Source organism: Haplochromis burtoni, unplaced genomic scaffold, assembly GCF_018398535.1.
Source record: "Haplochromis burtoni strain Fernald_Lab_line unplaced genomic scaffold, NCSU_Asbu1 Contig_556, whole genome shotgun sequence".
In the NCBI taxonomy this organism is placed as follows: Eukaryota; Metazoa; Chordata; class Actinopteri; order Cichliformes; family Cichlidae; genus Haplochromis; species Haplochromis burtoni.
The window spans coordinates 283,480-291,714 of record NW_024582917.1 but is presented as its reverse complement, the minus strand read 5'-3'; positions in this window follow the sequence as shown (position 1 = coordinate 291,714).

The following is an 8,235-nucleotide window of genomic DNA, read 5'->3' as shown; positions in this document are numbered from 1 at the left end:
AAAATACTACAAAATCTTTTTTAACCAAAGGAAATATCAAGTTTAGATGCATGAACATTCCTTATCCCATCCATTAGGCTTCATACTAGAGTTACATCACAACTTCCTCCCAGTGGAGTTCCCTTGGTCACTCAGGGGAGTGTGTGTGTGTGTGTGTGTGTGTGTGTGTGTGTGTGTGTGTGTGTGTGTGTGCGCGCATGTTGTTGGGGAGGTAGGACACATCCCTTCCAGATTCCAACCCCATGGTTCAGCACGTCAACCTCTGCATCCCTACCAAACCGGAAACTGCCCCTCACCCCTATCCCTCCTCCCTGTTCGTGATTATTTTAGGATTACTTTAGAGGCTCAGCCATTAGATGTTGTTTTTCCTCCATATCCATTAAGAGACTTGTGCCTGCAGCAAGGGGACATGACTGGCAAGGAGGGAGTCACTCAGATAAAAGAAGAAAGGTACGCTGTGGGAACTCCCTTATTTATAGCTTATAATAGAATAAAGAGGGCTTCTTAACAAAAATGAGCAGATCTGCCTAATGACCTGCAGTGAAGTTACTGTAAAAAAAGTAGCAGTGATGCAAGGTTCAAGAACCTTGTCTGATTACTCCAATTTTTGGTCATCAACAAGAAAGCAAGGATTTTTGTTAACATTATTTATCTTCTGACTATAGTTTTAATTGAATAGCAAGTTCTGGCTTTATAAGTACCTAAATAACATCTTCTGCTGCCAAAATAGTTAAATGTTTCAAAACCCAAAGATACAAAATACTAAATGTTGAATGACTTCAGAAAACAATCAAACAATTAAAAAAAAAACTTATCAAATTGTACTTCATTTACATGATGTTGATTTAAACATTTCCACAGCCGGTACGCAGCAGAAAACCTATTTTCCCTGAACATAATAACAAGCAAGAAACCTACTGCAAGATGTTATGTTCATTTCCAACTCAATAATTGTATTCTTTGACTCTACAAGCATACCTTTGCAATATTCACTGTTCAAAATATCCTTATTCATCCTCTACTGAGCGAAAATGCAGTGTCTCAGTCCATGCATTGAAACATGTTATAATAGCACCTCTTCTCTTCTCTTAGAAGCAACAAGGGGATTGGCTGTCCTTCACAAACAAAGGACTGGAACAGGGCTTATGTGGGGTGCCTGTGCTCACGTGTGAAAGGACATTATTAAGGACATCTCCTCTCACTGTTAATATTATGATACAAAAATAGAAACATTAACGTCATTTTTTTGAACCTTTGTCTATGATCATCCACCATTAATGTGATAGCAATTTTGAACAAGCTTGTATAACAGAAAAGAGACTATGTGGCAAAATATCTCAAATGTAGCTGCTGTAAAATGCAAGTTAGTTTAAATTCTGGACTGAAATCAGCAATACTTTGCCTTCCTTTCTGACACTTCACTCGTTAAACAAAACAAACTATATTACATTTTACTGTATATATTTCCAGAAGGGCAGACACTAGTGCTGAGTCATCATCCACATTTAAATTATTCATTAAACCTTGAGCCGGATCCGCCCGGTCAGGCTTTCTGATCAATTTCCGCGTCTAACTGTGTCGTGAACAGCGTGCCTGCTTTCCTTCCTTTAACCAACAGCAACCAATCATCACGTTTACTTTCAGGCTTTAAACTATCCATCACAATCTGACACCGTGCTAGTGATGTGCAGAAATCTTGAGCCACCCCCATTTCTTTGGGTTTTACTACCAAGGAATCAGACTTTTTAAGTGGTGTAGCGCAATAGCTCACCCGGCTTTATGAAGGTCTTTCAAAGTCTTTTCTAAATAACTGGCAACTTTTTTCCACTTGTATTTAGGCTAGCCCTTGCACATTATCATTTGTCACCAGTCACCAAACACATAATCTGTTCCCATTTCTTTAGTTAGATCTAACAGCTAAAATAATAGTTTGACAGGCATCAAACGAACAGTATCTGAGATTCCTGTCCCTAAGAAATAGGAAAAAATTCAGTAAACTCGACAAGAAGACCTGAAAGATGTGCGTAGACTATTAAATGTTCCTGACGACTATTTTAAATAATTACAAGCTTACCTAAGGTGGTTCACCATAAAAGTGGTCATACCAAATATTGACTTTAATGTCAGTTAGAACTGTGTTTTTGCCTTTTATAGTTCATTTTAGACTGCATTTGCATTCATGTTTGGACATGTCTGAATAAATTGGTGCAACTAGCTCCCATTTTCCTAGCAAAAAGAAATGAGGGGTGAATGAAAATTTTTGCACAGCTGAAATAAAAAAATAACTATGACTACGTTTGATATGGCTTTATCTTAAAGGAAGTCCATACTATGTTTATATTTGTTTTAAAGAGGCTGTATTATAGTTCTTAGGTATGTTTTGCTGGATGAATTAAAAATAAATTAATCAATAAAAATAAATCTAAAAACATCTTAAGTTAAAATAAATAAATAAAATAAAATAAGATTTAGAGGTGGAAAGCAAAGGGTTGATAATAACTTTAACTAGGGTTAAGATTTACAGAAAATAAAACTCTGTGCATGGGTTAACACGCAGAACTCTCACGTTCACCCTGTCAAATGTCAGTATGCTGTACTCACTCTAATCTAATTGGAGTGTTTGAGTGTTTTATGTGCTATGTAATGAATGACAAACACACTACACATCACAGGGGGATGTCCTGCAGAGGAAGCAAATGCCAACACATTGCTTTAATATTCAACAAATGAACAGTCAGATCTTTCACACGAGCACTTTGGTTGAGCCAAATAAGATAGAAATGCAAAATAGACAACAAGCCCACACTTGATTTGCTAAGGGCTGCAGTTAGCCTTAAACAAAGCACAGAAGAGAGCAGAAGTAAGGTGTGAATGGTCTGAAAATTTCCAAAATCAATAACACCTCGCTTTGTTCTTAAACTTTAATCTGTTACACTTCTGCCACTGCGACCGGTGAGTGCTCGAGCACCAGGCACACACAGCTGAAAATGTGCACTTACTGTATATCTAGAATTGCATAAACTCCCATTGTACCCTTTTAAAAAAAATGCATGGTCTTATTTTAAACACTGCTGAAGTTAGAACCAGAAGGCATTGCTGAAGAACAAAAAGTCAAATCAGCATCCAAGTTTGTGTAGTGGCGGGCTTACTTACACAGTCAGCACTTATTAATGTTTTTGAGAATAAACTTGAAAAGGTGGTTTGTGGTTCACACTGACTCTATGGACCACATTTATGACTGCAAGTCATCTAGCTGGCGTGTACATTAAAACCCTGCAGAATTTGCTTTGATGTAATTCATAGTTATAAACTAAAGGTTAAAGAGCTGGGATAGATTACATATATTTATTTATTTTAAATAAGAAAAACATCCCACAAGGTATAGAATATATAGAGTGTCCATAATACATAATCCCACCAACATTCTGTTTTCCTCTTACAATAAATAAATATATATTCTGAATAAAAAGCAATACTTTGACTACACTTTCTGATGGGTTTCATTTATAAAGCACTACTGTTGAAGCTTTCAATCATCTGCCATTTATTCATATGCACACACTAACCTCGGCAGAACTGGTTTCAGTTGCCGTGCACCCTTCAATGGAAAGATTTGCTTCCGCGTAGCGAGCTATATTCCCCTTTGAGATCCAATCTAATCTAATGATTTGTGTACCCCTTTTATTATTTGTTGTTTTTTGTCTGTTAATTGGGTTCTTGTGAACATTTCTTGCTCTTGGGTCTCCCTTGGAAAAGGGTCTTAATGAGACTAATTGATTAAACAAAGATTAACGAAAATAAATGACCACTGCGGCATTCACTGAAGTGGTCCTCTACCCCACTTAGGTTCGTTATAAATTTGGCAGGTTAAAAGCCCATCATCATCTAAATTTCCCCCCCTCACAGATACATTTCTTTGACACCTTCTGTCCACAGTTCCACTTGTCTGCCAGACACACAGTTTCACACCCCAAGTTTGGGTAAAAAAAAAAAAAAAAAAAAAAAAAATGGTCATGTTACACAGCAGGGGGTGAGCTGTGTAGCTTCTTTGAAGCCCTGAAAATGAGAGAAAGTAAGCGCATTCAATTTTTTAATGTTTTTTGAGATCATCGTGCATTTCCAGACTTTAAAAAAAATTATCAACACTGACCTTCTGAATGCCCTTAAAAAGCTATTTGCAGTGAGTTTATCTCATGATTTGGTTAGTGTGAAATCAAGATTTTTGTGTGAGGTATGATTTATACCACATTAACATACACTTGTCAGCCAGTAAGAATACTAATGTCATAACAAACAAGCAATAAACACTTAAGCTGTAAATAATTGAAAAACCCAAGAAACCTTCTGAGTAGTTATTAAAAATGACACTTTCCTAACTGCACACTGTTCAATAACAAGTGAGCCTCAGACAGCTGTAATGACAGTTGTGATCCTTGCTATGTGCAAGCCAGTAACTGACCCAGTGATTCGTGGTAGCTGAATAATTTAGGGAGCATATGCTGCAGCGAAGAGTAAAGGCATGCAGTAAAAAGAATTTTCTAGGACGTTCTACCTTAATCAACAGTTTTGGGGACACAGATGTGTAAAACACAGCGGTGTGACTATCTCTGAACATGTTAGCTAAGTTTGAAGTTTCTTTGCCCTGGGCCATTGCTATAGAATGTGCTCCTAAAACCACATTAAGCCAAAATAGCCAATTAATCAAGTGTATCGTTAAAAGTCAGTATAAAACCCAATGGCAGGAAATCCTGTGTTCCCCATCACATTATGTTGTCTAGCAAGGCATCCTATTGTTTTTCTCATTACTGCGCTCTCATATGCCCTGAGGCATTAGGAACCTGGCATTAAGTAGATGAGAAAATGGAAATGTCTTCTTTTATTCTGCTAGTTTGATTGCACTTCTGAAAAGAAAAGTTCTGTGCAGAATCCCGTTTGTCCTCAGATCCTTGTGAACTCTTAATGAAGCACTTCAAGTTTTCAGTGGCTGTAGTGTTTATGTTCCTGCTTCTCTCAGTCTCTTTGTTTTTGCTTCATATCTCCACAAGACGCAAAGCAGAGCGGGTAATAATTGCTGTTGTCTCATAACCTTGATAAAAGTACACCTGCCACAAACAGCTCTGTGAAGAGCTGATTTGCTGCACTTGTGCATTTTTCATAGCTGCCATAAAAGGACACTCGTTTCGAAGCTTTATCATTTCTAATGGTGACTAAATAGCCTGTAATACTGCTGTCTGGATGCAGGCAATTTGGATTCAAAGCAGTGAATGTACAATACAAATCTTGCAACATGCGTATAAAGAATGACTGCCATATTAAAAGTGGATCCTCAATTTATTATTTTTTTGTTATCTGCCCATCAACTAAGAACTATAAATTTAGAGTTTTATGCGGTACTTTTAGATCTGAAAACTGTACATTTGGGAACACTTGTAAATATTTGAATATTCTCTCAGATCCCCTTAACCAGGGGTAATGTACAAGTACTCAACTTAAATATTTCAGTAGTCGTTCCTTTGCTGGCCAGTGATGGGAGCCAGGCCTCCTTTAATTAATGGAGGAGGAAGCACAAACGACAGGACTGTCAGCAGGGGTGCAAGGGGCTGGAGGCCTCTAACATTCAGCTGTCTGGTTTTATGAAGTTCTTCACAGAGGAAGTTTCCTTTGTCACCCTGAAAACCTTTACCCCCACTTATTGGCTCTTCTGGCAGTGTCAGAAATGTGGGGTGACAGGCAAACATCACCCTCATCCAAAGCTCCTCAGGGACTAGCTAACACATTTACAATGTCTCACATGTACTGACACCTTTGAGCACATAGGTGCGTAAAGAAACAGAGATACATTACATTTGATTATTAAAATGGAGACGATTAAATAAAACTTTTTTTTTTTTTTTTTACTCATAGTTAATCCTTTTCACATTCATATTTGAGTTTTATCTGAGGCCAGGAATATGAGCAGGCTTTTGGTCAATCTAGTCAAATCTGCCACTTTTGTAGTCAGTGCATTGTGTAGGAGCCATGCACAATCTGATGGTGGTGCTACAGCACATGGCAGTGGATCACCAAAGTCAATAGCATCCATCCTCAGGGAAATATAAATCTTTGTACAAAATTTCCTGGCAATTCATCTTAAAGTTCTTTAGATATTTCAGTCTGGACCAAAAAGGTGGACCAGCTGACTAGCAGGTAGTGCCATCCATCAAACCAGCCGCTAGCATGGCTAGAGGTTCTCACAAATAAAAGCTTCTACTGGGCTGTCCTCAAATGTGACTCCAACATCAATGATCTCAATATTCAACCTTTGAGCGACAAACTGAAAAAAATGCAATACGACTCAAGAACACAACATAGTATTATTTAAATGGAACTGTCTGCAGCACAAGGTGGTTAAAACCACACACATAACAGGATTTCCAGCGGATAAGAGCAATATTTACATGACCAAAATACTGAGACATGTAAACCAGCAGACTCTTATGGAAATTAGCTCAAGTCACACCACACAACTAGTGTGCTCTGGAATTGTAAATGCCATAATTAAATAATATTAATCCAATCAACCTTATTATTCATGAAAACCAGCCCCTGTATGCATGCTGAAAATAAATGACATGTTTAAATAACATGTTTTAGCTCAGTGGTGTACTATTTTGTTTACTACTACTACCCAACAAAGCCATGACTGACAGCCTGAAGCCCTAAGCAGATTTTTAGTTATCAATCAAAGCTGGGGTTTAACAATGCTGTTTTCTCAAAGGTTGCCTCTATGATTACACAAATTAAATTCCAGCAGGAGAAAAATACATCAGTTCTGCCAGTCAAACAGCCAATCAGCAGTGCCATTCAGTCAACTGGTTAAAAGTAAGCTCATTTAAGCCAGCGAGCCCTATAATGATCTCCCAATAGTGTCATCACTCGTGCTGACATTTAAAGACAATTAAATACCTGCTTCTAAATCCAATATGCTGTTTGGATTAAGTGGGAATACACTTCTAACAAGGCAGAACTTGGCTATAAACTCTATAGTCCTCAAGGATACTATAGAACAGTATGTGTATCATGTGCATGCACAACACACTAATTGGTATTCTACGAATAGCGGACCAAATAATTTGGAGAATGATTTGGAATAAAAAACCTAATATTTAGTTTTGTACCCGCTTAAATCTTTTATTTTCTCCCAACATGAAATGGAACAAAGATAACCCCAGAGAATGGGGTGTAGATCAACATGTATAACGAAAAGGAGGTGTATGTGGGAAAGATGAATGCCATCACGCAGTGTCGTTTATTATCTCAGAAGCCTGTCTGAAGGTTGTGGTCAGGGAAAATGCTATCTGCTACCACCCCCATATTCCACTGTCAAGGGCAAGTCATTTTGGAAAAACAACTGAAGAATGAGAAAGAGGAAGGAGCAATTCCAGAGGCAAAGAGGAACAGGTCAAACTCCACATACATTTAGTCTTAGCTAAGCCAAGTGCAATCCTGAAACAGATTTTATAATAAAGCCTACAGCCTTGGCAAGGAAGGTGTTCCAAGGTAAGGACAATAGAAGGTTTTAGGAAATTTATCTTGTTGCACAAGCCTTTTCATCCAGTTAATGAATACATGATGGAGCACACAAGGGAGGCAACGACCCAGACCAATGTGAATGCAATGAGCTAGGATGTCTAAAACATGGTGGTTAAAGTTTAACCCTGGTTAAAAATAAATACATTTTTAACGTTAAAAATCCCACAGGACGATACTCACTAACTTTTTGTTGCTCATTATTCTTTCGTAACAGTAAAACAGCAACATTTAGATTTGGGATTGGGTGAAGAACATGTAGCTGTTTAGTTACGTTGTAGTTATCTGGATCTTATAAACAGAATTACGCCCTTTTGAATAACCAAGAGTTAGAATTTAAGTTAGATACAGCTTTGCCTATAACTGTGTAATCAGCGCAATTAAACAGTGTCAAGTTCATCCCAGATGGATTATGTACAAAGTGAAAAGTATACTGACAATATTTGTTAAAGGATAGGCTATAATAAAGTCAGGAATGCAAAATGTCGTCTCCAGTAGACTTTTTGGTATCAGTTAAGACCAAGTTATCAAATACCTTCTTTGAAAAAAAACTGCCAAAGGGGAAACTATTCTCTAAAACCCAGCTTTAATACCCCAACAGGTTACCAACAAATTAATAAGAATTAGCATTTCCAGTAGCTTAACCCTTTAAGACCTACCATAGAA